Source organism: Amblyomma americanum, chromosome 11, assembly GCF_052857255.1.
Source record: "Amblyomma americanum isolate KBUSLIRL-KWMA chromosome 11, ASM5285725v1, whole genome shotgun sequence".
NCBI classification, from domain to species: domain Eukaryota; kingdom Metazoa; phylum Arthropoda; class Arachnida; order Ixodida; family Ixodidae; genus Amblyomma; species Amblyomma americanum.
The window spans coordinates 30,662,457-30,689,173 of record NC_135507.1 but is presented as its reverse complement, the minus strand read 5'-3'; the positions used below and the strand labels follow the sequence as shown (position 1 = coordinate 30,689,173).

The following is a 26,717-nucleotide window of genomic DNA, read 5'->3' as shown; positions in this document are numbered from 1 at the left end:
CGAGTTGAGTGAAAGAAGAAAGGAAGAAAGAAGTGCCGTAGTGTAGGGCTCCGGTATAATTTCGACCCCCTGGGGATCTTTAACGAGCACTGACATCGCACAGCACACGGGCGCCTTGGCGTTTTGCCTCCATAAAAACGCTAAGGCGCCCGTGTGCTGTGCGATGTCGGTGCACGTTAAAGATCCCCGGGTGGTCGAAATTATTCCGGAGCTCGCCTCTACGGCACCTCTTTCTTCCTTTCTTCTTTCACTCCCTCCTTTATCCCTTCCCTTACGGCGCGGTTCAGGTGTCCAACGATATACGAGACAGATACTGCGCCATTTCCTTTCCCCAAAAACCAACCAACCAACCTAAGCCCGAGGAATTCAATATGGCGGGCCCCCATAGTAAATCGATATAGCGACCCAATCGGTGATTGACAGGTGACGCAATTAGTATATCGAATTGGTGATTGATTGGTGACGTCACTGATATATCGAATTGATGATTGATTGGTGACGTCACTTATAAATTCAAGATGTCACATTCGTATTTCCATTGTTGTACCTAGCTTTAATCTCCTTCATATCAATTCTACTAAACCAAACAGCTTACGCTCGTTACTTCAACGTCTTCCAGATGGCGGCGGCATCGTTTTTCGCATTTCCGATTCGAAGGGCGTCGAATCGTTGAAGGGACGCTGAGGACGATTTCATTTAACCTGTGCTCCTAGAAAATACTACATAGGTCTTCGTGGCTATGCCGATGTGTCTTCGGCAGCAGAAGACGCGTTGATTGCCGAGAACATTTTGTATAAAATTTTCTCGCCTGTCGATTCGAAGTCGTGACGTCAAGACCGAAAACGACATTGTAGTCATCGAGAGCTCGTAGCGACAGCTCCTTGCTCCAGTTGAATTGAAAAAAAAAAAACTGGACGTGATTGGTATGAACTTTTTTTATCGTGGATTGATATAGTGGGGAATACACGGACGTGAGGGTGATTTTCTTCCGTTGACTGATTGGTTGATCAGACTATTTACTTGCTAGATCAGAGCTGTGGCCTGTTATGCTATAGTCAGATACAACTCAAACACCAAGTGGCAAAGGCCCCTCAAAGAAGGCCCTCCAGGCAATGGCATCGACCGATTCCCATGACGCCGTGGGTTAATCTCCGTGTACCTGCTAGCTTGACACCACAGGGAGTGGCAGATAAAATGACATTGACCACGGATTAATCGGATTAATCGCGGCGTCATGAAAATCGGACGACGCCTTTAGCTGGAGGGCCTCCTTTGAGGGGCACATACCGCTTCGCTCTTGAGTTGTATCCGGTAATAGTTCTAGTGGAAGGTTCCGGATTAATTTCTCGCCACCTGGATTTTTTTTGTTGTGCACTGATATCGCACAGCAAATAGACGGCTTATGCATTTCGCCCCCGTTTCTGTATATGCGCTGTCTAAAACAGTTTGTCGGTATAGTTGAAGGTAAGCTGAACTGACGTAAAGCGATGACTTCCAGAGGGGTGTTGTTATCTAGAAAAGAGTCAGGCTATAGGCGAGTTGCTACAGGCTTCGTTGATAGTTGTAAGTTCAGTGCTGCTTTGTCGCCTTCTTCTCTGTCCCTCTTTTGCGCGCTGTTTGAAATTATGTGGAGCTGTCCTTAGCAGCTTGGCAGCCGGCTATGCTTCTCTGGAAGCCGTGACCTCGGAATTAATCTGTAGTCATCTAATCCTCAGCATTTGTTTTAACGTGATGCGGGGTTTTGGCACCAGGAAGAATCATCAAGCATCCAATATTCACGCTTTCGCTGCATTCACCAACTTCAGAGACAAGTCTTGCAGGACGAACCAAAGAGAAAAACTGAGAATGTTAATGTTCGTTTAGAGACAAAAACGACATGCAGCGTTTCCTTACATGCGTTTAGTGTTACGTGCGCATCACAATTTTTCATGCGTGCCCCTTCGGTAAGGAATGATTTTCTGAGTACGTGAAGGCAAATCTTGGGATACTTACCAAATGTTCTAATTTTTATTTTGTTTACCCTGAATGTCTTTCTGGCGTTACGCTGAAGAAAACAAAGCACTTTCAGATTACGATACAGGCGGTAATGTAATGTGAAATTACTTACAATACAGCGTACAAAATACAAAAAGTACAGGAAGTGATGTCCGTAAATGTCATTGAATGTGCTACATAACACGATCAGCACAGATATAACTTTCAGTTGTAGTATGTGTGTGTGCGATGTAGAAAGCATATTTATTCATATATTTTCTCGCTTCTTCAAGTGGAGTTATATCTGTCATTTTAATACAGCGTTATTCCAGTCGATGTTCGGAAGACCCGAAATATTCGCATAGTCCTCTCATGTAATCGCACTCCGTCTCCGAAAGAGGGAGCTGCTGTCGGCGTCGCCTATCAAACATGGTGCCGAATTTTAGAACTCCTGCGCCTGCAGCGCCTCCTCTTAGGAGACTATCAGGTCGGTGCGATGCCTGCGGGTGGTGGCGTCACCTATCGGCGGCGTCCTGCATACAATAAGAGCGTATTGAGCAGTTCTGTTTTCTACCAGCAGGTGGCACGACAATCTGTAAATTGCCTATTCTATTATTCATTGTGTCTGTATTTAATGCTGGTGTTTATAGGAGTGTCTAAACCGGCATGATTAAAGAGCTGTCTTTGTGGGGCGTTTCGGTCATCTCGCTGCCGGCAGCTGTTGGCGCACGCGGCCTTGCCGCGATAAAAACACGCATGCGGCTAATTTGCATGGGTAAACGGGTGCTCCGCGTGCCCGCTACGTGGTGGAGTGAGCGTGCGGTTTTTAATGCGAACGCCTGTACGATTTCGAAGGTCTTCGCCGCGGGCTCACTGTAAAGTATTTTAAAGTTCGGTGTCCTCCCCCCCCCCCTCTTATTTTTTGTTTACCAGACCCCTTAAAAAATGGTCGGTAGACTGTTTACAGACTTCTTATAGACTCGATTGCCTTCCTATAGAAATTTTCTTTTGTCTGTTCATAGTCTGTAGACGAAAGTCTACTAAACGTTTCTGGCCATAAATCTATAGACTGTCTATTGTATTTGTATTGCCTGTAGACTAGTCTATGGGATTTGTCAATAGAATGTCTAAAGATTTTATAGACAAACGTCTGTGGACACGCTATAGACTGTGTGAAGAAATTTTTCGAAGGGAGTGGCATCGCGTGCAGACAAGAAATAAGGAAATATGAGATCGCATTAAGTTTACCGCAACTTGGACCACCATGCCAATCGACGACATAGTTATGAGTGGGGTTCCGAATTGCACTTTTTCGTTTTGTCATAGGCGTCACTATTATTACTGTCATTAGAATGTCCTTCACGCATCTGAGGTGCTTGCATCGGGAATGCTGGTTATTTTGTTAAATCCCGCAGCACAATGCAGCGTGATGACTGCTTTCCATATCTGGGGGCTTCGTTTCACGGTGGTAGTAAAAGGAAAGCTGGGCACTCTCTCTGGAGAGACTAAATAAATATTGCTTATCTCAGGAACACATTCATGCGACCGGCTACAAAACTGCGAACTAAATGCACAACACGAATAGGATGGTGTGAGATCGAAGTCAATTTCTGCTTTGAGATAAGGTGCACATATGGAGATTTGGAGCTCATTGTTTGTTCCGTCTTTAGGCAATGCTAGACATCCTAATCCTCCTCCCTCCAAACCCACCGCCGGCTTGTCTCTGAGCTACTTTTGGTAATGGCTAGTTGATACTTGAGGAGTTGTAACTCCGCGTCGAGAGTAGCGAGACTTTCGTGCGGTGCCAATACTGCCCGATCCTTACTTCTTTTTGTGTATCACCGAGGCCTGAATAAATGTCAAGAATTTGCAACATGCGCGCTGCTCACGTAATACTGCACACTCACATATCGATTGATCCGCAAGTCTGAGCTTATTAAATAGAAACAACGCGAACATAAGCTGAAAGCACCTGCTCTCGTCCTGGTAAGTCGTCTTCGCCGTCAGCAGAAGAGTACCGCAGTGAAACATGCACACCCAGTCGGGGTGACTGAGATGAGGCAAGCATTAATCACACCTTCAAGCCCGCTACTCGTATACACAAGCAAACCAAGTTTCGCCGAGCACCTCGCACACTTCATAGAACGGAGGAGGGTGAAGAATTTTTTATTGTTGTTTTGAAGGGGCCAGTTATTCCGTTACTGAAACCGGACTCGTGATGTGTGAAGACCGCTCAATCTCTGGAGAAAGCGGAAATAGCTCTCTCTCTCTCTCTCTCTCTCTCTCTCTATATATATATATATATATATATATATATATATATATATATATATATATATATATATATATATATATATATATATATATATATATATATATATATAATTGGTTTTGGGGGAAAGGAAATGGCGCAAACGCGCCGTAAGGGAAGGGATAATAAAGGAGGGAGTGAAAGAAGAGAGATGTTCCGTAGTGGAGAGCTCCGGAATAATTTCGACCCATTTGTGATCTTTAACCTGCACTGACATCGCACAGCACACGGGCGCCTTAGCGTTTTGTTTAGGTATCCCTTTTTGCGTACTTTTCACACTTTTATTTTCAAAAAGCGGCGTTGGCACTTTTGCTGTGTTCCCATATCGGAGGATATAACACGCGTGAACTTCCTCGATCAAGTCAGCGTATCAGGGAAGGAATCGATTAGTGAGTACTCAAACGCTCTATACCCGACTCCCTATATGCCTTCCTACGCTCTACCCGACGTTTCGGCTTCTACCGTGTGTCCACGTTGTGCAAGAATTATGAACCGACGTTGTCGTCACAATATCCCCCCCCCCCCCCCCCCCGTATCGGCTCTCCGGGCGCTTTCGACAAAAACTTCCGACCGCCCCCCGTCTTTCGTTGTCATGCTGATTGGCGTGCCTCCTTGGGCTAGCTGTTCGTCCAATCGCTTTGCTCGGCGGGTTGAGTTATGCGGTCGCGATCCGTGCCAGTCTGTCTGCACAGCGCACCACACAGCGCAATCGGTTGTCCGTCTGGACGTGAAGGGGGGGGGGGGGGGGGCGACCTCTATTGTCGCGCGATTCGAGCCGTCATTGTGTGTCCCCCAGACAGTAGCCGTTGTGCCTGTGTGGCTGGCCGGTAATGGGGACAAAAGGGCCGCAGCTTTAAGACATTGGCTTGACCGCTGCCTCAATGGAGCAGCCCTTCGCTGGGAACGCGCGCCAGCGAACCCGCCTGACGAAAGCTCGTCGTGGTGGTGGTGGTCCCCGTCCGATGGACTATAGAGAGACGGCCTGGGAATTTGCGTACGGATTGCGTTCGGGAGGAGCCGGTGCGTTGCTCCATTATGTCGTCAAGGTCGGGCATGTGCTCTGAGCAATGCTTCTGCGGTCGGCGTTCTTTTCACGCGTTAATTGATATGTCGAAACCTTCGGGAAGACTAGCGGTGGCTCCATGAAGGTGACAGTGATGATGAGCAGCCTGAAGGAAGCAGCGGATACCGGTCTGGAAGCACGGAGCTCTCGCTCGGTGCACGGTGCTTTAGTTTGTCCATTCTGGCAAGCATTAATATGGCCCTGACCTCAGGCAAATTAAAGATTGTCCAGGAGAAGGCTAGCAGTCATCAGTCATAGACCTGAAAATGTTTTCTTTTTGTTTTAACAGCAATTGTGTGACATGGGACTTTCAGTCTGGAAAACGGCGTCACCACCGCCTGTACCTCCATTCACCAGCTATAGCCTCTGTCATGCACAAACTCTGTCACGCACCGATATCCGCGTTGTTCTGTCATGTACCAACTAGCCATCTCCACACTATTCTGCGATGTGCCATATCTAGCCCACATCTCCACGTTATTGCATTTCGCCGTGCTAATATGTATGTCGTTACAGAAAATTCCCGCCTTGGCCTGCTCGCTAATAGGAGGGTTTGTTTTGGGTGGGGTGGTAAGTAGCTGCAGCTTTCGAAAACTTTGCTCTGTAAGATCACGTGACACATGTGAGCCTGCCCCTTTGGAGGACATGGTGTAAACTGTGGCTGTCATTTCTTTGGATCAGAAGGTCGGCAAGACGTCTGGGAATACTTTTACAGACAACTAGCTGTTAAGAACATGTTTCCCGGTTTTTGCGGCGTCGGCATTGGCATAACACTGCGCCCCGCTGACTGGCCAGCATACAGTGACGTCACATGACGTCACTGCAATACGCCGTGGCAACGCGCCACGCTGAGTGGTAAATGTTTCGTGGCACCTAAAATTGTGGCCAGTGCGGGACAAGAAATAAACAAGCTTCACTAGTCTCGACTTGCGTTTAAATCATTCAACCAATCAATCGATTGATCAATTAAATAAATCAAAGTTTTACAGAAAAAGAACTAGGTATGTACGTATTTACAGTACTTTCAGAAAAAGGTCCCAAGGTGAGAAACTGAGGGATGACCTCCCATGACTGGTAACAAAGCCTAATAAATTAGGCAGCAGAAGGGATACAATGTGTCGTAAGTTTTGACGACCATTATACAAAGGGGTTAATATATAAAATAATTTCGAAGCCTCGTTATTGGCAAGTAAAATTAGGCTAAAAACAGAGCCAGAACCATCGTGTGTCTGGTCACATAACGAAGCTTGGGCTGTCTTGACGTCACTGTCTGTGACTAATGCACCGATTTGCAATTAGCGTCACCCTGCATACAGACTGAAGAGGATTGCTATTCGGCATTCAGTTCTCACTGTCGCTATATAACTAACGCGACATACTCCATCGAGGCATTTTGTCGTTGGCTGCCAAGCACGGATGCGCTATGCGCATTTGATAGACGAGCGACCGTTTTCCTTTTGGTACGAGAGCAGTGTTGAGCTGCGCGGCGCAACCACTGCATGACTCAACGGGAAAACAACAGAACTCGGCGATGGGTGGAGGATGTATCTGCGATCAAGGAAGTCACTCCTAAGAATCACCTGACCGTGCTCGACAACTCTGTCCGCTTACAGCTGCTACGCTTGATGACAGGGGAGTCAGAGGCGTAATTTGCGACAACGCGAATGGACAAGGACGAACTTAAGGAGGGCAGATGTATAGGCCAGCTGGTGACACATCAGGAGGCTATAGACAGCAGACACATGACACCACCCTTTGTCGTCACCTCCATGTGTCCTGTGTCTGGACAGGCGCACTTTTTTTCAACGGGAAGTTGTTTATGAACAAAGTTTCTTTGGAGTGTAATAAGATTGTACCATAAGAATCAATAAATCTGCAGGTCCCCCGTCGAGACGCTTGTAGCTGTCTGTTTTATATTTTCATAAGCACACCCCATTGATTTTTTTTTTTGCAGTGTATCAGTATGGTAGACATTTGAATAAAATATTCGTAATGTTCGCCGCCATTCGACAGTCGTGCCTGATCATCTGAAGTGTCGAACACGGGATCACGCCGATGTGTCATAATCTGTAGAATGCGTAATTGCTAAGGGGACAATACTACAGCAACTGAGTGACGTTTAGGACAGGAAAGGTTCGACCCTGTGTTCTTGTTGAATGCGTTTTTCTGTGCAGACGACAAACGTGTATGTAAGAAATTAAGTTCAGTGCATTCGTATCAATTAGCGCTTTAATGAAGCCAATAAGACCAAAAAAATGTTTTTCGCGCTTCAAAAAAGGTTGTCAGCAGCGTCGTTTCCATCAAAATGAATGAATTGGTCCAACAGGACCTGTTACTTGTGAGGAGTCAGCTGGGCGGACATGAAACCAGCGCGTGAACAAGCGACTCACGCCGCGAGGGCCATCTGTCGGCGGCGCGCGCAGACTCTAGTGCGGCGCCACCTTTTCACGATGGCCGCTTCCATCCGACGCGCGCGATGGTGGCGCCGCCTCGGGCATCTGGCGGCCAGCTGCCGAACTACGCAAAGCAACAGGTGTCCGCGCGCAGTTCGACGCCCGGCGCCGCTGCAACAGACGATAAACCGCGCCAGCAGGTTTGGCTCGCACGGCCAGCTTCACGCTGCTCGACTGGTCCTCGCTCTTGACTGCGTTACGATCTACGCCCCCCCCCCCCCCCCTCCCCTCTTCCTTCGTCGCTCAGCCGTCGCGCGTCTTCGCTCTGTGGCTGCCATCATCTCCGCAAGCGTCTGTCCTGGGGAGCACTGGAAGGCAAGCCGTGCTGCGCGTTGCCGTTGTTGGCTGTGCTGAGAACCCGCTGTGTTCGGCGTCATCGTTGTTCGGGTCCCCTATAACTCACTGGAGACTCCTTTGTGAACGGGGTGTTGCGAGTTCAACTTCCTGACGTCTCTCCGGTAAGTGGTTAAACGCACTTGCTTAATTAGTTGCGGTGTTTCCTCCTGAGCTTCTTGCGAGACATCTTCACAAAAGATCAATGAGGGATTCGAGGTGTAAAAGAAAGCTTATGTTTGCGTTAAAAGCCGGTAGTGATCTTTCGGTGTGACAATCCTGGAGGACTGCTGTCACGTTGTTTCGGTCTTCGCGTGAAGTTGTATGCTTGATCGACGTCCGCAGCTCTTCTGTGGGGACTATTTCGTTTTTCAAACGAGGTTTTCGCCCCCACAAAATGGGTAAAATGAAAATGTTGGCTGGATGTATAGCATGTCTATCTACGAAATCAATTAGGTGCTGCAATGTGAAAACACTTCGACGTCACCATTCTGAAGGAGTTTGCCGGAGTCGGGAAAGACGTCTTATTAAACGTCTAGCTGAGATGTGACGTCAAGCTGTGCGCTGGGGTCTCGAGGCATTGAGTGCCTCTGTGCCGTACTGTTACAAAGCATTCTGAAGCACACAGCGCGTGACCAGCGGTGCTCGTTTTGTTCTTGTCTCTTAACGGGAACGTGCCGCTGATCACCAGTTCCTGTTCTCACTGCGCATGCACCTGACTCATGGGTATAAAACCAAAGTGTGCCGCAGGCGAATGTTCCGAAGTCAGCAGTGCTAAGATTTAGCCCAATGCTTTCAGTGAGTGCCGTCTGGCAGCTTTGATTCTACAATCGGGTGTGCACCTGTGACCAGGCAGAATGTGTCGATAAGCTGCTGCAGACGCATCCTACAACAGCGCTTGAAACTCGGCCGTCGATTACGAGAAATGTGCTTATCATGCTTCGTAATCACTGGGACTTCAGCGCGGCCGCTTTTGGCTGTTCGCGTTGTTCACTCAGTAAATCGCGTTCGCTGTCATCCAGCTATGGGGCCCACGCGGTTTGTATCAATTCTTGAGGGAACATTTCCGCGCCAAACATTCGTGTGGAGCAGACCCAGGTATGAAGGTTCTGCTCTGTCGTATAAAACCTGGCGATAAAAAAAAAAAACTCGAATGTGTGTTCTTACTATAGGATGCAAACTGTGATAGTCTAATTGCGCTAGTGTAACGTTCTCTACAATAGCACTGTCCTAAAGGTCGAAGAGGCGAAAAAAACAACGAACAACGTATTCGTTATGTGGTCTAACTGGCATTTGCAAGCTTTCAAATTCGCTTCCTGGTATTCTTCACGTGCGCGAACCGTGTTTGGCGTGCTCGCAGTGGAAAGCGCCCAGCTGCGGGAAGCGGTGTGACACGCGCTGCGTCACACGTCACCTCCGAGCCGGGCCGGCGGCGAGTTGTCACGGCTCTCAGGGTCACGTGGCAGATGTCAAATCTCGGTCACAGGACGTGAACGCGTGTTATTCCTGCCTGTGTTGTAGTGTTTCGTTTTTTTTTTTCTACCTTTCGTTATCATCGCGGGTCGGCGGGGGAAAAAATCAGGACTAATGAAATTGAGGGTTTTGCGGAAACCCTTTTGTTCGCAAAAATAGTCACGATGCAAAGTCATCAAGCGCCGACAATTGTTTACTAATTGAATATTAATTAAGCTGCGGACATGGTCTCTGTATGAGCTGATTTACAAAGCCCATGCAAATGCATGTATTTGAGGTAATGAAGTAAATAAAAGATACAGTAACACCTAATTACGTTGTGTTGTCAATTCGTCAGTATTGACAGCTGTTGATCATCATCATCAAAACTTTTATTGCCACCGAAATGAAACTCCTTTTTGGACGCCCCGGCAGGGAGGCCTAAGGGAGCCGTACTCAGGAGCCTCGCAAACTAACGTCTTGTGTAGATACATTGTCGCTTCACGGCCTCAGCTAGCCGCCAGGCTGATGGCTTGTTGCTGTCTGTTTTAACGAAAGTGACGTCATGTCCGGCCTGGTAACGTCACATCCCTTCAGCCAATGGGCGAATTTTATGAAGCACGCCGTATTTTGGCTCCACGGGGCTTCTAGTGTGGGCGCGTTGAAATCTGTGGATAGACAGGGGTCCGTCGAATGAAATTGTTTTGAAGTCGGGCGCCATGTTGTCAGTGTTTGTGAACAAGGCTTCTGTAGTGGTCTATGGGGAAGCTGCGCTGCCAAGGTGGCATTGCAATTGTTCCATTAGGTGACTCAAATCTGCTTTTGTCAGCCGCTTGGGCCGCTGCAAATAATAATAATAATAATAATTGGTTTTTGGTGGAAAGGAAATGGCGCAGTATCTGTCTCATATATCGTTGGACACCTGAACCGCGCCGTAAGGGAAGGGATAAAGGAGGGAGTGAAAGAAGAAAGAGAGAAATAACGCGAGAACACATTCTGCGCGATTACCCGCGTTTGGCTGACAGCATTCTTGCCTAGCTTCATTCGGCGTAGCCCAGATAGCTGACGCACGGCACGTGCGCCTTCGACAGAGCGCGGAGGCTCACGCCAATAAGCGCCTGAAGGTGGCGCGGAAAAGAACGAAGAGTACTACCCAAAACTGCTTACTCTTCTCGCTAGGCAGTGTGTTATGGCGCTGCAGTCGGCACCGCATACTTCAGCGCAAGTTCCCGATAGTTAGTGGGAAACATTTAGTTGTGAACAAGCAGTCGGCGTTCGATGACTTTCCAACGATGTAGGCTGTACGCAAACGACTGACGTGCCACGCAAAAATATCCTGTCTGTGAAGAGACAAAAAGCGCACGCTTCTTTCGTGCTTGCAATATATATAGAGTGTATATGCTGACCTCGTGGCCTTTGTGACTGACGGGACGTTGATGAAATATGCATTTCCCTCAGTTCTCGACCGGGAGCTGTCACAAGCTGCCGGACCTCTCCGAATCTCGTTCCTAGTGACGTAATTTTTAGACGTGACGTCTCTCGTGGCATGTTTGTGTTCCGTGTGTACAGGAGTTCAGTGAGCCACTGGGGGTCCGATTTGTTGGTCGACGTCACCTCCGTAGCAAGTGCCGTGAATACGTCTGACTTCATATCCCATCACCTTGCTTTCTGGAATCGTAACACAAGCTGCGGCGCATTAATTATGCTGCATACGTTCAACAATACGTCCACTACTGCCTTTGGGGGAGGTCTGTGTGTAGATCGCATCAGAATAGCTTGAAAATTTTGTGTGAGCACTCCTGTAAGATCTAGTAAGCGCTGCTTCTCAGGACAAGGGGTTGAAGACAGTTGGATTTTTATGCAAGCATAATAGGCACGATATGGCTCTCCCTGGAGGACTGACTAACGGCTGGCGCCCATTTAAGAACGGCGCTGTCATTTAGCTACAGTGTGGCGGTTCATATTTCCCGTAGCACAGTACACTTGCATAAATCATTCTGAGCTTGTCCGTGCTCAACATTTAGCGGCATTTTTTAAATTTTTTTTTACAAATAGCCGACGCATTTTCGTCACTGTGAAGTACACTACGCTTGTAACAGGGCCTGTCTATGAATAGAATTTTCTATACTGGTTGAAGGAAAATTCAGCTCATTTCTCTTTCAAGGATGCACCAGGAAAAGCGACTGCTTTTACGAGATAACTGTATAAGAATGTATTTTTGATTCGGGCTACTTGCAGTGGGCGGACTGATTGATTGATTTTGACTTCATTGATATTGAGTCGATTAGAACAGTTTTCAGGTTATTTTACAGTTGACGTTTGACTTAAAGTTACATTTTAGTTTTTTTTGTGTTCTTTTAGCCCTTGTTCGTTTATTTTGATTGGTTTTATCCTGCGGTAACTGTGCTGAAGCAGGCATTCCCTCACTTTTTATTATTCTAGATTTTACCTCTCAAAGAGGAACTCCCAGATGAGGAAATGAGGTTATATTGACTTTCTTCAACTGTTCCAAGGTAGTGAAGACAGCTTTACGCATTGGGGAAGAAGCGTTGACGAAATCGGCGTAGCGTTTGTCACAGCAGTAAGATGATATGCTCACTAAAGGTCGTATGTGAGTGTGTATTCCAGTCTCCTATTCGCTATGAAAACGAAACATAGTGTTTACCTTTGAACTGGTTGCTTCTTCTAGGTGTGTAAAGGCACTCTTCTGCCGATTCTTCAGCGAATTCGCTGTGTCTCTTGCTAAACTATCTCATACGAAGTATGTGCTACTGCGAGAAACTTTCAATAACTGGACCTTCCAGTATCCAGAGATTCACAAATAGAACCAGCGATGCAAGTCAGTGTACGGTTCTGTAACACTGTTAAACATTTTCCTCAAGCGTTGTCACAGTGTTTGTATTCAGCTGCGGGAAAGATCCGGCTCGGTGTGTTTCCGGATATCGATCACTGAACAAGAAAAAGAACTAGAATGAGCCCCGGATGCAGCTTTGTTTGGATCCTGGGATGCGAATGTGACCTTTTCGAGTGAAGTCGGTTCAAAGGCCTTCCGCGATGTCGCACAGCGCACCTGACTGGAGTCAGCGGTCATGTTTTCGCATTTTCCGCTCTCCTCGCATGTATACTCTGCCAACCATGACGGGCTCGTCGCAATCACGCCGTAATAATAATAATAATAATTAATAATAATTGGTTTTTTGTGGAAAGGAAATGGCGCAGTATCTGTCTCATATATCTTTGGACACCTGAACCGCGCCGTAAGGGAAGGGATAAAGGAGGGAGTGAAAGAAGAAAGGAAGAATAGGTGCCGTAGTGGAGGGCTCCGGAATAATTTCGACCACCTGGGGATCTTTAACGTGCACTGACATCGCACAGCACACGGGCGCCTTAGCGTTTTTCCTCCATAAAAACGCAGCCGCCGCGGTCGGGTTCGAACCCGGGAACTCCGGATCAGTAGTCGAGCGCTCTAACCACTGAGCCACCGCGGCGGGGCACGCCGTAGACCTGAGAGTTTGCTTTCATTCTGATAGTGCGTGTAAAATTAATCCATTGGCAGCAGGGCTCTTCTTCTTCAGGGCAAGAGCTCTTCTGTTACAAACACAGCGTCCGAAGCAGTAGCGACGAAATGGAGATTTTTCTAATAGAACAAAAAAAGCATTACTTCGTTTCCCTGAGAACTGTCTCGCAGGGGATATGGAACTGCTGCCATGGCAAGGTTGAGGAAATCGACATTGGCGCTCTCGTTTAATTAATTTCAGCGGACCGTTTATTTGACTCGCGACCGACTCGCATCGAACTGGTGGACCATTAAAAACCGCGGGAGAACAAAAACGAACAGAGAAAAACACCAAGGCATGGCCACGTCGGAAGCTTTGAGCATACCGAAGCTACAAAGCCGCGCTGCACGAGGCATCTAGAAACCAGTTCATGCGTATCCAACGCACACTCATATCGAATACATTTTACCTCTCTCCTTGTGTCTCTCTCTCGCAGTGTGTGTTCCCGGTTCAACAATCCGGTGGTCTGCGTGTGCGTCTTCGAGACTCCCGTCTTCCCTTTATCTACGCCTGCTTTTGTTTTTATTTACTTCGTCCGTTTCGCGACCTCTTCCGCCCTCCCTCCTTCATCCCCTGCCTGCTCTCTTCTGTCTTTCCCCCACAAGCAGTGAGTGGCCAGCGGCGCGAGCTTGGATCGAAAATTCGTGTTTCGCGAGTTTTCCTCCGTCCTTCTTCATTCTTCTTCATTTCTTCTCTCTCTCTATCTCTCTTTCTTCAGTCCGGCGGCGCTTCCTCCTCCGCCCCTGGGCACCGTTTCGTTCCGTTCCCTTTCCCCTTTTTCTGGATCGCCGCGTCCGGTCAAGCGGCGGCAAGGGACGACCCGTCGCGCGTAACATTCACCGCGCGCGGCTCCGAGAAAGAAATGCCTGAAAGAATAAACGAAGCGAAAAGAAAGAAAGATTAAGTGGAACGGAGAGACAACAATGAGAAGAAGCGGGGAGCGAAATAAATAAATAAAAAATGGCGCGCCGGCGACGCGAACGATTCGGCTCGAATTTCCCGAAGCATTCGGAGCTTCTTCCGCGTGCGCGAAGGAGTTAACAAAAGAAGGATGTTGTAGGTCGGCCGAGATAGATGGAAGAGAAGAGAAAACAGTAGAAAAAAAAGGTAACTGCTTGATACTGTCGCCTCTCGGTGAAAAAAGACATGCACCGTTGTTGAGGCTGTGCACCTGGAGTCAGACTGTTAGGCTGAGCTAAACGAACTCGTTTCGTAACGTTTGAGCGCTGACGTTTGGTCAGACGTGATAGGTCAAGGCGCTCCGCGATCTGATCACGTGGGCTCTGCAGTCAAGCGGAGCGTTCTTTACGCGCGAAAAATAACCCCGCAAATTCGGTCTTCTATTGGCTGGTGACCCGTAGCCTCGGAGCTGAATAACAGCGTTGTAGAATCTCTGTACATAGCTTCTCCGGCGGTGCAACGTTTTAGTGAGGAAAAAGGACACCCATGGGCGAGAGCCGTCAGTCGCCTTTCTTCTACATTGAAGTGCGTGTGTGTATTCACACACATACGCTGCGTATTAGAGGGTTACTGCCTGTGTGGCGACTGCCGGGGTCTCTGCGGGAATGGCCGCCCGGCACTTCCGTCGATTCGAGATTTCGCAGGTAGCCTACGTGTATAATGGATGTACCTGTGAGAGACTAGAAGGTGGGGAGGGGGGGGGGGGGGGGGGCGAAAGGACGTCACGCTTGGGTTAGATGGAGGCGAGATCGGGCCGTGACGAACCGGAACAGAGAAAACTCCCGGGCGACAGCTGTGTGCACGAAAGTGTCATTTTTTCCTCTCTCTCTCTGTCTCTCTCTCTCTGTAGCGTCGCGAGCAAGTCGGGGGTGGTGTTAGCCGCCCCTGTATGGCTGAACTTTCTTGTACTGTCTTTGTGCCGGAATGTCTGAACGTTAATGGGACCGGCGTTGTTTGGCTTGCTCTGTCTCGTGCGGGAGTTCAGATAGTCTGTTTTTCGGTGCGGTGATCGAATTCAGATTGAAATTCAAACATTTCTTATTTCTCTAAGAGAGAAAAAGGCCCCTGGGCGAAAACTACTTGTAAAGTACAGCTTGTCTGGACACGGAACGCTTTGCCTAGCAACATGCAGCATATTGTACTAGTAAATAATAAAACATTGGCTGAAACTGCATAAATGACGTAACTTAATGCGTAATAAAGACAAAACATCAAAGCATTTTTACCTACGAAATAAAACTGAAATGGGACTATGTGTCAAGTGAGAAAAGAAAAAAAACATTGGTATCAGGAGTCAATGAACACAATGCGACTGAGCGGTTGTTAATTTAGTGAACACGTAGATACAAGATATATGAAGAAATAAAATGAGTTATCTATGAGATAACACAGATAACTGCGTTCGAATTGCCAGAGATACTGGCGTTTATTGGACAGCAACCTTTTGATGCGTGTTGTGGCGGCCGAACTCACTGGCTCAAAGCTTGAGTTTATCACGGAAACACTTTTTTTTTTTCTGACAGCGTCGCGTTTTCTGAGCGCTGTAAGAGTCTCCCCGTTGTCTAGTCTGTTGCCAAAGACATGCTTGATCTGTCTTAAGTCTGTATCAAACGAATAGAGGCTTAAGGAGCTGGTGTCCAGATATCTAACACTGAAACACCCTGCTCATGCGAGATTATGTTAACTCTTCGCATTCACAAGGGTTATGAAAAGGAGGTTTCGGCGACTGTGTGTGGTACCTGCAACTCATAGTTGCGCAAACATCCGTATAGTTCCACGCGCGCGGTTCTCTCCGACGAACCTGACGCCCCCCTCCTGTGATGGAGCGCTCAGTGCATTGCTGTAAAAACATGCCACTATACTGCAGGAAAGTTTGCCCTCTGTGGTATAGCTAAAAGATAGGCAGTTCTCTTCGCGCACAAACACGTCCGAGAAATGAGGCTTGAGATACGCACCGCGTATAATAAAACGCTTCCCGGGCGACGCGGCCAGCATAGCACGAGACGCAACAATACCCCGGCGCAGTCGAGCAGTTCTGATCCAGGGTTGTTCGTCTTGCAGGCAGCGCTGTACGCGGCCCGAAATACATTGTGTGTACCGATAGTGGTTGTTATTGTGCCTACGTTTTTCGGGCGCGTCCGTGGCCTGCCAGAATCTATCCGAGTGGAGAAGGTGTGCGCGCTATTGTAGTGCAACTGCCCGATGTTGCACCGCTGGAACAATATACCTTTGAAGACCCGTACGTTTTTGGCCGAGTGCCGGTGGGCAATGCTTCAAGCGAGCTCTTTGCAGCTGGCGATTGGAAGGTTGGAGACATTACAATCTAGCCAAGATAAGTCCATGCATAAGAGAAATTGGGTAGTAAGCTTTAAATCGAAGCACAGAAAGGCATTGCACCTGGGCAGGCCGGAACGGAAGACATTTATTTGTCCTTTGTATATTGTGTATTGGTGGTCCTTGGTATGTTGTGGTCCTTGGTATATTGTATATTGGTGGTCCTTGGTATGTCTTATATTTGTGGTCCTTGGTATGTCGTATATTTGTGGTCCTTGGTATATTGTATATTGGTGGTCCTTGGTATGTCTTATATTTGTGGTCCTTGGTATGTCGTATATTCGTTGTTCTTGGTATATTGTATATTGGGGCTCCTTGGTATATTGTACATTAGTGGTCCTTGGTATGTCGTATATTTGTGGTCCTTGGTATATTGTATATTGGTGGTCCTTGGTATGTCTTATATTTGTGGTCCTTGGTATGTCGTATATTTGTGGTCCTTGGTATATTGTATATTGGTGGTCCTTGGTATGTCTTATATTTGTGGTCCTTGGTATGTCGTATATTCGTTGTTCTTGGTATATTGTATATTGGGGCTCCTTGGTATATTGTACATTAGTGGTCCTTGGTATGTCGTATATTTGTGGTCCTCGGTAAGTTGATATTGGTGGTCGTTGATATATTGTATATTGGTGGTCCTTGGTATGTTCTATATTGGTGGTCCTTGGTATACTGTGGTCCACACGTCCCCCTGGTTACCGCACGAACAAGAATGATGACTCGTAGAAGCCACTTGCCGGGATGTTGTTTGACCTGAAGGCTTTTAGTGTTGTGCGCCTTTCTGATATTTAAAAACACTGGACTTAACTATTCCTGTGGTGTTAGGTGCTTCTGACGGTAATGAGGCCGGTGGCGTGGCCGGTCATTGTATGTTCTTGTCGAAAAAAAATTATTTTTTTTAGGAAAGGAAATGACGCAGTAACTGTCTCACATATATCTGTGGACACCCGAACCGCGATGATTTACTTTTCTGATGTGGGTCCGCACCGGGTACCGAAGCACAGATTACGCTTGCGGACGGTGCGTCACGTGATGCCATGTCATAGGTGCGTGGCAACCGGCTCGCTTCCGCATTTGGTGCGGGTGGAAGAAAGGCGGGCTCCGGTGTCGTCGAGCTAGACAAACACGGGTTGGGAACAAATAAAAGCTCGTCATCCGGCAACCGAGCTGTCATAAACAGCAGTCACGATGTTTATGGAGATGGTTATAAACATTTCGCGTATGCGAGAAGTGATTCGTATTTGCCGGAACAACTCGGGCGTGTGCTTCAGTACCTGGCGGTGGTGCTCCCTTGCTCCCTGCATGCTGTCGAAAGTTCGCCCGTTCTATTTTCCGTTGTTGGCATCCGTTGTATGAACGCCTTGTGTTCAGCCGCGTGTGTTTAATGTCACGGGTTCGCCCACAAACACCTTTTTATATGTCACTGGAGGGTGGAAAAGTGAATTAGTTGGCCTTCTGCTCTTTCAAATGATAATAATTGGTTTTTTGGGGAAAGGAAATGGCGCAGTATCTGTCTCATATGTCGTTGGACACCTGAACCGCGCCGTAAGGGGAGGGATAAGGGAGGGAGTGAAAGAAGAAAGGAAGAAGAGGTGCGGTAGTGGAGGGCTCCGGAATAATTTCGACCACCTGGGCATCTTAAACGTGCACTGACATCGCACAGCACACGGGCGCCTTGGCGTTTTTCCTCCATAAAAACGCAGCCGCCGCGGTCGGGTTCGAACCCGGGAACTCCGGATCAGTAGTCGAGCGCCCTAACCACTGAGCCACCGCGGCGGGGCTCTTTCAAAGCTGCAAGTTCAATTTATTATTATTTTTTAAGTGTCATCCTTATAGTGATCCATACAGGCTCGGTCAGAACAATAGGAAGAATACCTATGCGTTTGAAGTTTTCTAACCAATATTCAGAAAATGTGGAGGTTTATTGAAATTGTATGCGAGCACATTAATGGCGGTTGCTAGTATATATGTTAGGTAGAGTCTTGGCAAAAAGTCTTCAGGCCAAAAGGCCTTTCGTTCAAGCCGCCTATTGGGGTCAATCCGGCATATTGAAGACCGAAGGCTCTTGAAATGCTGGGAGAAAAATTCGTCTCGCGTCAGATAAGCTTACTGTTTGACTCGTGCTTTGAATGTTCCTCTACACTAAGCATTCAATGAACATTAATTCCACTGCAAGGGAACGCAGTGGCCTGAGTATTTTTCATGTGGGGTGTACCTGATAATTCTGGCTATGCAAGGCTTAAAAGAACGTCTCGCTGGGCAAGTTGGTTAACTGCACATCTTTTTGGTTACAGGCGCGAAAACAGACACAACACGAAATTCTCGTCGTCTACGAAATTCCCCTCTCCTGCGGCCCCTCCTGTATAGGGCAAACAGGACGCTGCGTAAACGAGCCAATCAGGGAACACGAAAGAAACGCAGAGCAAGATAAAGAAGGCCCAAATATGCCTGAGCATACAAGGTCCTGCCCGTCACGCTCTTGTGAGCCATGTTTTTCTGGTGCGCGAATTCTATAAAAAACCAGACACAAAAGCCAGAGAATTAATCGAAGCTTCTTTTATTGCAAAGAAATGAAGCATCTGCGTCAGCGACACGTCCATATCTTTGTATAAGGCAGAGAACAATTTTTTGCACTCGTTCGCTATCTTATCAGCCTTGAAGATGATAGCATTCCTTGCGTGTACGATGGTACATATTTGTCCGTGTTGCCTTCAAATAAATCAGTTGTGAGCGGCGCTCCGTCCCGTCTTTCTACCTTGTGTTGTCTGTTTTCGCGCCTGTAACCAAAAATATATGTAAGGCTATCGAGGAGTTCGACCGTCTAAATATGCTCCGTATTATAACGGTCGCGAACTGCACGCAGGAAACCTGGCTCATTTCGTTAGTCACAAAGGTACTTTTATTGCATGTCTGTTGAAGAAAACGCGCGAACGATTGCGGTGAACAAAGGGTTTAGCACCGAAGATGAGAGGTTATGGGTCACGAACCTAATGCAAGCCGGCCGAATGAACCGCTGCCGCTAAGCTTGCTGCGGTTTGCGAGTGACCGTTTTGTTATTCGGGAGTGTTCTCACCCACGGGCTCTTCTTTTGCTACGGGTTCCTGCCTGAAAATGATATATTACGGCACAGGTGTGTACTCACTCGACATTCAGGTGTGGCCTTCATTCACGTTACAGCTTATGTCTCGAAATGAAGTCGTTATATTCAGCGTGGCTGAACGCGGCAACGTTTCCTTTGTGCGAAGCTTTACGTCTCAAAAGTTCTTATTTAGTTTAGCAACAAAAGGGAATTGGGATGAGCACTAAGTTATAACGCAAAGTATGTTAGACATCGTCACAATTCTTGGAAGTCATAGGATGTGTGTGCGTGCTGCAACTTGTTGCGGAAAATTGGTACTGCTATCACTAAACGTTTCTTTTAATCAAGGGCCGTAATTAATCTAGTCTTAGTGAGTCCGTTTTCCAATTTCCTTACTGTCGTCGATGCCGAAGGTGTCGGGCCTTTGCCGAACATTGTTGGAATGTCGATTCGCAGCTGATACAACGTGCTTAGCGCCCGGGAACTACACGTGTGACGCTTGGACGGAGATCTCCGATATGTAGCGGACAAGAAACCCGCGAACATATTGCGCAAAACAAGCTCACTCGCTGGCGGGCATATATATGTACGTAAGTTGATTGTCGCCACGTCCTTATCTCCACTATAGCCCGCAGTTAACCTGGAACGTACGTAATTATCGGCAACAAAGTCGATTAAGACACGTGAGTGGAATGCCATGTTTTTTTTTTGTTTTGCCTACTCTCGTCGCAAACGGATTATCCCGCACGCATTCGAAATCGTTGCCACAAGCTTTGTGTTTTCGACCTGAGTATTGTGCAAACATGGTTTTGCCACGGACGCGAACTGGAAGGAATGCAGCATTTTCCCGTAATTCCTTGGCTTGAAAAGCAGAAAAGGCTGGTTGAAAGAGCAAATAAACCATGTAATTCCCTCTGTATTGCGTATGATAGTGTGCAAATATTAAAAATTATAGTTTTTTCTGCAGAAAGGACGATGTCTTACAGCGTTACACAAACGTAAGTCAATTTCCAGCTCCTTTCGCAACGCGAAGTTAATGTGTCAACTTCCAGATGGCAGTGGCGTGCTCTAAGAGCACGAACTGCAAAAGCTGTAGATTTCTTGGGCAAAGAGCCTAAAATTACAACGGGTGTACCGCCACACCACCAGGTGGCAGAATGACCTTAAATTTTAGTTTTTAGGCGTCGTGAAAACGGCCTCTACTACATTTAATTACACACTAATAATACTTTTACAAAACTACCGTTATTTTATTTTTTTACTTTTCTGTAGCGTTAGACAGACTCCGGAAGTTTAGAATCTGCCCACAGTCGCTGCAGGGTTGAGCATTTTGTAGCACGGAATGGAATACCTCATTTATTTCGGCACCCAGAGCGATGGTCTCTTAGATGCTTCATATTGGAAGCGCGTGATATGAGCCCGCCGCGTGACTCCCGTAATCGCACACGGAAATAAGCCCTTGCCAACGCTGGCCAGCTGCGCGCAGCTTTTGCGTACGGCGGCTTATCTCTAGCACTGCTCCGGCAAAACTGAAGCATAGCCCTACGAGCAGCAGCAGTGTCGGGGAAGGGAGGCAGGAGAACCACCGTCCGGTTCGGACGGTGATTAATCGGCCGGTGCGGGATGGCGGGGGTTGTTGCTTAGCGCGTGCTAAGCCGGCGAGCCACCCTGGGCCGCTGCCCGGGAAATCTATCAGTGCTCCGTCGTGATCTGCGCGGTAGACGGCGTCGAGGTCGTTTATACAGGCTGGCTGTGGACCGCGCTTTCTGCGAAACCGCAGTCGTCGCTGGGAGGCGGCCTCGCCTTGTTCGTGATTTCGTTCGGCGAAGGAAGAGGCGTACGACAGTTGCGGAAGTGCACGACTGTTGTACGGCTGTCGGGGTGGCGTACGGCTGTTTGAGGTGGCGTACGACTGTTTCGGTTGGTGTACGGCTGTTTCGGTCGGTGTACGGCTGTTTGAGACGGCGTACAGCTGTTTCGGTTAGTGTACGCCTGTTTGAGATCGCGTACGGCTGTTTGAGATCGCATACGGCTGTTTGAGATGGTGTACGGCTGTTTGAGGTGGCGTACGGCTTTTTGAGATGGCGTACGCAGACCCGCCGCGGTGGCTCAGTGGTTAGGGCGCTCGACTACTGATCCGGAGTTCCCGGGCTCGAACCCGACCGCGGCGGCTGCGTTTTTATGGAGGAAAAACGCTAAGGCGCCCGTGTGCTGTGCGATGTCAGTGCACGTTAAAGATCCCCAGGTGGTCGAAATTATTCCGGAGCCCTCCACTACGGCACCCCTTCCTTCCTTTCTTCTTTCATTCCTTTTATCCCTTCCCTTACGGCGCGGTTCAGGTGTCCAACGATATATGAGACAGATACTGCACCATTTCCTTTCCCCCAAAAAAACCAAATAGTATTATTATTACGGCTGTTTCGGTTGGTGTACGGCTGTTGCAGAGTTGCACTGCACGACTACAGTAGAAAGTCACTACTATCGTAGAAGTGCACATGAAATTTTATTTGCAAAATAAAATTTGATCAGAACTTGCAAGAATAGGCTTGTATTAAAAAAAAAACATTCCAAGAAACTTTGGAATGTTCAGATTGCCTGCCTTTCCAATAGCGAATACCTCTGAAAAAAAAAAGGAAGTTGTAGCTCTTAGTTTTCTGGCTAGGAACCATCACTTTAGGCCCTATAATGGGCACGCCAGACGACGATATAGACGGTCGAACCTTTCGCTGTGCAGGTGATGTTGAAACATTAAACATAGGACAAATAACATTGATAACGTCATTATATTTTTCAAAGCGGTCGCCGAGTCGAGCAAAAGGGGCCCAAATAAGAAACTAACCGAAGCGCTGCTACCGATGCTCTGGGCTGGTTCCTTGGGTATTATTCTCCCTATGAACTAAACCTACCGTGTAATAATAATTAATAATTGGTTTTTGGGGAAGGAAATGGCGCAGTATCTGTCTCATATATCGTTGGACACCTGAACCGCGCCGTAAGGGAAGGGATAAGAGAGGGAGTGAAAGAAGAAAGGAAGAATTAGGTGCCGTAGTGGAGGGCTCCGGAATAATTTCGACCACCTGGGGATCTTTGACGTGCACTGACATCGCACAGCACACGGGCGCCTTAGCGTTTTTCCTCCATAAAAACGCAGCCGCCGCGGTCGGGTTCGAACCCGGGAACTCCGGATCAGTAGTCGAGCGCCCTAACCACTGAGCCACCGCGGCGGGTTAAACCTACCGTGTACGCTGCTGAATCATCAGATTTACCGCGTGTCAGTTCGATCCCGGCCGCGGCGGTCGAATTTCGATGGAGGCGAAATTCTAGAGGCCCGCGTACTGTGCGATGTCAGTGCACGTTAAAGAACCACAGGTGGTAGAAATTTCCGGAGCCCTTCACTACGGCGTCCCTCATAGCCTGAGTCGCTTTAGGTCGTTAAACCCCCATAAACCATAAACCTACTGCGTGTCAGGGCGTGTGCCACGCTCACGGTGGCAGCCATTATGAACTTGTACGCTCCGCTGTTTTCGCAAGTTGTTCAAAAATTGCCGCCACGCGGAAAATCGACAAAATGAAGGCATAATTAAACCGTAGTTTACTATACTTCAAGGAAGATCGCACAGTGTGTTCAAGAACGGCCCGGAAGCGTATGAAATATGCGCTCACATCCATCGTTAGCGGTCTTACGATGGGCAACGGCCACGGTGCGGAAAAACAGTCTATTCCGTCATGGGGAATTTGCTATAGAACGCATCCAGCTGAGGCTGTGAGCAAACCCTTGAACGAGACGCCGTGGTGGTTTGGTGGTTATGGCGCTCGGCTGCTGACCCGAAAGACGCCGGTTCGATCTCGGCCGCGGCGGTCGAATTTCGATGGAGGCAAAATTCTAGAGGCCCGTGTACAGTGCGATGTCAGTGCACGTTAAAGAACTCCAGGTGGTCGAAATTTCCGGAGCCCTTCACTACGGCGTCCCTCATAGCCTGAGTCGCTTTGGGACGTTAAACCCCCCATAAACCAAACCAAACTAAACTCTTGAAGGGAGGGCGGTAAGTGCTGTGCTTTAAGCGCTACACATTACCTCGCTGTGCCTACGAACTTGCCTGTGACATTTGGGGAAGGAACTTTGGCCGTCCTGCCTTTAACGGTGCGCTGACTACCGTGGGGCAGTCAAGCAGTGCATGTGTGTACAGGTGCGAGCACTATAAAAGGGAACACGCGAGCAGCAAATGTCGATGGGGACTGGCTGCGCACATGTGGCTGTTCTGGATATCACAAGTACGCCGCCTCTTCGTCGCGGTGGACATGTTACTCCCAGTTTTATGAAGAGTAAGAATTCCAAGAACAGTGCCACCCGTTTCAAAAACTGCACTACGTGCTGAAAGACCACCTCAGTGCGTACCGATATCTGGCTTTACTATATCACACACAACTGAAAATCGCGGCTCGATATGTGCCTCTAATTGTAGAACAGCCGCAGGCGCTTAATTGGCCCTACTCTGCACGTGCTTGTATGTTTCCTTATAAGTAATTTTCTTTAAAAACAACTAATTGATTGGCCCCATATAATTTAAAAAAGAAAACATTCCCCTATGCACCTTGATTTCGGTGACTGTTGGCTTTCTTAATATATGTATATATATATATATATATATATATATATATATATATATATATATATATATATATATATATATATATATATATCAAATACTGCAGGCCCTAAGTGGGTCCTAGCAGGAGGGGCAAAAAAAATACAGCATTGTGAAAATCAATTCATCGCGCGAAACATAAGCAAAATACACCGAGAAATGTTCAACGCTTACAATAAAACATGCATAAATACGAAACACGACTATGAGGTAGACGACAACAATTTGTCAATGGAATCAATTTACATGATGACATCAGAGGGCAGCTTGTTCCATTCCTCGATAGTGCGTGGATAAAAATAATACTTAAAGGCATTATTTTTAGTTTGATACGGTGTTAAAGATTGTGCATAATGATGTTGTTCTCTATACGCATTGGTTAACGGTTGAAATCGGGCATTGGAAGTCAATCTGTCACTGTTCCGAATTCCCTTGGACGCGGAAATCGTTGGCGTTTTATCTGGTTATGAGTTTCCAGCACTGTAGTGTTGAGCGAGATGCGTTGTAGAAATCCCTCTGGAATCCTTGCATTCCTCCTTCCGCCCCCTCTCCCCATGAGTGAAATGTTGCTGATACCGATGCTTATTGCATCTCTGCCGGGGAAAAAAAAAAAAAAAAACGCGCCATACCTTGGGCCGCGGCTGGATACACCTGCTCCTCAGGTTCCCCCTCCCTCGAAACTTGGCAAAATGAAATCAGAATCATTCGTGGTTATTTGTGACGTCATTTTGTAAATATCGATGTTTCGCGGAATGATTGTTTTCATCGCTGTACTATTGCTACTCGTCTTTCATCATACTTTCCTGCACAAGATGTGTTTTCTCGATGGCGTGGAGTAGGAAACAAGTAATTGACTTCTGTGCTTAATTCACTCTCATTAGTAAGGAGCCCTAATTTACCACCAAAGTGCTAGTAGGACGGTATAGAGCGTTCCATTTGTTGGTTAACTGCACGGCAGAAGCAATAACCTTGTTGCCATCGTCGATTTAATGCCTGCAGTCAAGCTTATCACTATGCGGAATCTTTAGTTTTGAAACAGCGAGAGAGCACCTTGAGAATTAAGAGGTTTATTATCTTTTTTTGCAGTTCTTGCTTTGCAACAGCAGGAGCTAACTATTTAAACGCGTCAGTAGATTCGTAATTTGCATAATAGTTCCGCCTCATGCGTTCTGCCAACGTTAGAGGCGTAACTGCGTATGTAGGTGTGTTGTCTAAGGTGTGGTTCCTCTATCCCGGGTCCTTTGTACAGGAAAGCAGTGTTGCGGCCCGGCGGTTGAGGTGATATATATGCCGCTGCGCGGGGGAGATCGTGGGATCGATACCTATAGCCAACGGTGACCCCATTCCGATGGGGATCACACCCGAAAGCGCCTCCGAGCTGGCGAGATATCGATATGCACGATAAAGATGCTCAGACGTCGTATAGTAAACCAAGGCCCTGCCACTGATACGTCGTCGCTCATAGATCGTTTGTAGCGTGTACTGCCCTTGAGACGTTAAATGTATCGATATTTAAGCCTATCACTGCTGAACTCGCTGACAGGTTTTGCATAACGACATTGATATGAGGTTTACGCCGGACAACTGCATGCTGCACTTCCGAAGAATATTTTGGCTGTTGTTTGAAGGTTTTGAAATGTATATATTTTTTCTCGACAGAGGAAACAAGATGGAGAATAGATGTAGTTTAGAAGGAGCGACTCGTGCCGGTACGGTATGCCGCGTTAACTAGCTCGGACGTCAAAATTAAGCGAAGCCGCGGCCCTATTACGACGTCGCTCGTATCCCGCTGTGTGTATGCGTTGCCGGACTTAGGTGCATTAATATTTAAACCTTTTCATAGCTGTATTCGGTGACGGAGTAAAAACTTCGCTGGCGGGTTAACGCGGGACAGCCGAGAAATATCCCGGCTGTTGTTGTTTCAAGATTTTTCAAACGCACCGCATTTCGGCCAGAAAGAAAAAAATGACAGAACGCGTTTACCGTAAATAGAGCGATGCATGCCGGGACGATCCGCCACGTTTATCTTTCTGGACGCGGAAGCCATAAGTCAGCCTGGCGCGGTTCGTCGCGTCAGCTACACTTCTTTCGCGGGCGGAGGCAAGCGGTTTGTTCTGTTGTTGTTGTTGTTTTGTCGATGCTCTTCGCTCTCATTCGCCGCCGCCTACTCAGACAGGGGGTGTTGGATTGAGGCCGAAGTAGCGGCGGCTGCGTTTGTCCTCCGATGTCTCAAGGCCTGCCTCCGGGCTGATCGCGTCGACCGGTCCCCCCCCTTGTCTGGCATTATAATATACGTACCGCCGCGCCTTTAAATAGCCTGGCGCCGTACACTGTGCGCCTGCGTGCTCCATCTTCGCTAGTTAGGCGCAGCGCTGGAAATTATGCGAGGCGTGGCCGGCTTTGCGTCAGCTTTGTCCGTCGGCAGTGCACTGCTGCAGCTTAAATTACATTATTACGCAGCGATTTATATATTTATATGAATGGGGCCATAGCCGCCGAAACCAAGGAAAGCACTGGGGAATTTATGCCTTTTAATTTGTGGTGTTGATCAGGGG

General features: G+C 47.7%; 1 protein-coding gene and 1 non-coding gene across 4 annotated transcripts in view; one reads left to right on the top strand and one right to left on the bottom strand.

The window, feature by feature from the left end:
- Positions 1-26,717, top strand: part of LOC144110526 (uncharacterized) — a 286,270-nt gene that overhangs the window by 155,283 nt on the left and 104,270 nt on the right. Inside the window, exon 1 of one of the 3 annotated variants that reach the window (XM_077643519.1) lies at positions 7,894-8,259. The exons of the other annotated variants lie outside the window; for them this stretch is intronic. The gene's annotated coding sequence lies outside the window, so the exon portion shown is untranslated. Of the gene's footprint in view, positions 1-7,893; positions 8,260-26,717 lie in introns of those variants that run through there. 3 annotated transcript variants of the gene reach the window in all.
- Positions 13,003-13,074, bottom strand: TRNAS-ACU (transfer RNA serine (anticodon ACU)). The gene has a single exon. It is a non-coding gene; the product is annotated as a tRNA-Ser (tRNA).